This window comes from Echinops telfairi, unplaced genomic scaffold, assembly GCF_000313985.2.
Source record: "Echinops telfairi isolate 266 unplaced genomic scaffold, ASM31398v2 ScPeMD7_74;HRSCAF=306, whole genome shotgun sequence".
In the NCBI taxonomy this organism is placed as follows: Eukaryota; Metazoa; Chordata; class Mammalia; order Afrosoricida; family Tenrecidae; genus Echinops; species Echinops telfairi.
Window position 1 is genome coordinate 210,012 of NW_022103972.1, and position 3,444 is coordinate 213,455.

The following is a 3,444-nucleotide window of genomic DNA, read 5'->3' on the forward strand; positions in this document are numbered from 1 at the left end:
TCATGAATTTCTGTTGGACAGTGCAGTGATTCTTGGAAGCCAGATACATGAGGGGATATCCTGAAGGGTGGAGTAGGTTGAAATTAGAACTGAATGGTTTCATGCTAGAGTTGGACCTTTGGGTCATTATCAACCCCAACTCTTTGGGACTAATCTGGTATTCATGCTTCTGGAAGAGATTACTCCCACACAAGGAAAACTACTAAGGACTATGAGTAGGTTAATTAAGAGGTGCTAGGGTTTCCAGGAAAAAAAGGCTCTTGGAGAGTGTGAGGGCTAAAGATGATTTAGGGTCCAATTGATGGTTTCAACAACCTATATTTTGCCCACTCTCTGGATCCCAGGACATATAGGAGCCCAAGGCAGGGCAGGGGCAATGAGAGGCTGGAGGGAGAACAGTGGGCTCAGAAATTCTGGGAATTCTTTGACCTTTACCACATGCCTCTTGAGAAAAACCTTCTTTTATTATAGACTAACATGCATATGAGTTCAAACAAAGGGTTACCTCAAATTGGGCTCAGAAGGAAGAGGGGAGTCTGATCTTTATCACCTTCTGCTTATAAGGAAAGGGCTCCTTGAAATGCAAATTATCATTCAGGCACCAGGGTACAAACTAACCCCTGGGCTTGGAAAGCTATCAGTTCTTTTCAGACACAGCTGTGGTCTAAAGATGTTATTTCTGTGTGTTCTCCTGTGCCTGGTGACAATTCCCCAAGGTGAGAGATTCAGATATCCGACCTGGGTCTATGGGTATGCATGTGACTTCAAGCAAGGAACAGGACCATCTGTTTTTGTTTGCAGGCATCCTGTCCCAGGTGCAGCTTCAGGAGTCGGGTCCAGGGCTGGTGAAGCCTTCCCAGAAGCTGTCCCTCACCTGCACTGTCTCTGGTTTCTCCATTACAAGCAGTGGTTACTGCTGGAACTGGATCCGCCAGCCCTCAGGGAAGGGGCTGCAGTGGATGGGAGTGATATGCTATAGTGGTGGTACAAGTTATAACCCGTCCTTCCAAAGCCGACTCTCTATCTCCAGAGACACATCGAAGAATCAGTTCTCCCTGCAGCTGAGCTCCGTGACTGCTGAGGACATGGCCGTGTATTATTGTGCAAGGAGCACAGTGAGGGGAAGTCAGTGTGAGGCCAGACGCAAACCTCCCCTGCAGGGAAGACACTGGGCAGCAGGGGGCGCGCTGGACCCACTAAGTACAGACACTCAGCCCTAGACAGGCACAGATGGATGACAGCGAGGCTTTCCTGTTATATTATTGCTTCCTCTCATAGCGCTCAGCCTCCCCAGGGACAGTTTTTCCTTTTATTTATTTATTTTTCTCTAAATTTTCTTCTCACTGCAAGCTTGAAAGGAGAAACGAGCATTCTCTGATTGCAATACAAATATTAAAAGTGACTCTGACCCTTCATTATCATCCTATATGACCCATGTTCCTTCATAAGAAACAAATCTTGATGGGCATTCTCACGCTGTTACTCAAAATCCGTTAACAATGAAATGCAAGTATGTACAGATTCATGAGCTCAGTGCATGATTTTAAATGTCCTGCGGTCACTCATCTATTACAACCCAGGGTCAGGTCTATCAGGAGGTGTCTCGCTGCATTCCTCCCAGTGCATTTTGGGTAGTGACAGACTAATATTTTCTGTGTCTGAGAAAATAATTTTGGAGGCTTCAGGGGCTAACCTTGTGATATGTCCTTAGTGATGCTTGCCTTGCATAGTCTCCCTTTATGCAGAAACAAGGGTTCCAGGGATAGAGAGAGCCCTGACACTGGGAACAGGTGAACTGGAGTGACCGGTGTGTTTGGGAAGACTCATTTATGAAATTGTTCATTGGGGTCACAATGAAGGAAACACTTATTGGAAGGATAACTTTGATTCTAAAAGAAGCACATGCACCCCAAAGGGAGGACATTGCAGAATAGTATCTCAGAGTTCTCTGCGGAATAGAAAATGGTCAGTCTCTTCACATATTGCCAACATGTTATCAGGGGCCCAATTTCGGGAGAAATACATCCTGTTTGGTAGTGTTAGCAAGGAAAAGGAATATGCTCAATCAGATCCACAGACAGAGTGCGGCATAAATGGTCTCAAACAGGAGCAAGAATGAGGATGGTTCAGGACCTGGTAGTTTTTCTTTCTGTTCTTTTGTCTATTGGGTCGTTATGAGTAATAACTGAATCAAAGGCAACTAATAACATGTCTGATGGTGTGAGGTGCAGAAAATTGAAATTAACTTCGTTCAGCCAAATGCAATTACCTAAAATAATAATATATTACACCATTTTTAAAAATTCAAAAACTGTTAAAATTATTTAACAATTTAAACTCAATAAATATATTATTCAAAATCAAGGCAAAATTATATGGCTATCAAACAAGTAGGAAAAGAAAGTGCAATAAATAAATAATAAAGACTATATATACACTATATACAAATTTACTATCCCTGGTGGCATGGTGGATTTTTCATTGGGATACTAATTGGAAGGTCAGGAGTTTGAAACCACCATTCATTCCAAGGTAGAAAGATGAGGCTGTTAGCTCCCCCAAAGACTTACAGTTTCTGAAACCCCAAGGAGCAGTTCTACTCTGTCCTAGAGGGCCACTCACTGTGAGATGGAATTCAGTTGGTGCCATTGGGTTATGTTAATTGACTTTCTCAGTGTGTGTCCTATTTTGGTTCCTTATTTCCATTAATTTGTTTTCTGCATATACTGTATTTTGTTTAATCATATTTAATATTGTCAGGATTAGTTCTATTTTCCCCTTCTTATTCTCTTGTCCATAAAATTTCCTACACTGTGCTTTAATTATGCCATCTTTTTATATACCACTTTTTAAATTTATAACTCATTTTACTGAGGGCTCGTACAACTCTTATCACAATCCGTACATACATCCATTGCGTCAAGCACATTTGCACATTTGTTGCCACCATTATTCTCAAACTACTTTCTTTCTACTTAAGCCTTTGGTATCAGCTCCTCATTGCCCCTCTACCTCAACACCCCTATAAGGAGCCCTTGATAAGTTATTATTACTTTGTCAGGGGAACCGATCACAAGGGTCTACATATAGCCCCCTCTCTGGGGGATGGACAACAGAAAAGTATGTGAAGGGAGATATTGGTTACAGTGTAAGAGCTACCAACTTTTATAATAACATTTATAATATATTTTTAACATGATAATGGATTTCCTTTAAAAATTTATTTTTACTCTTTATACCTTACAAGGTAAATTTATCTTTTAAAAAACCCTTATTTTTCCTTCCAGTTGTATTGTCCCCTTCTTTTGTAGTGTGAGGTCATATTCACAGCACATTTCTGTTAAACCAATGTCTGAGTTCTTCTTATTCTTATTCTCAAATCTCTTTTTGTTCTCAAATCTACTATCACCCTCAGATGAATGTGAAAGTCACTCATCCTACTGA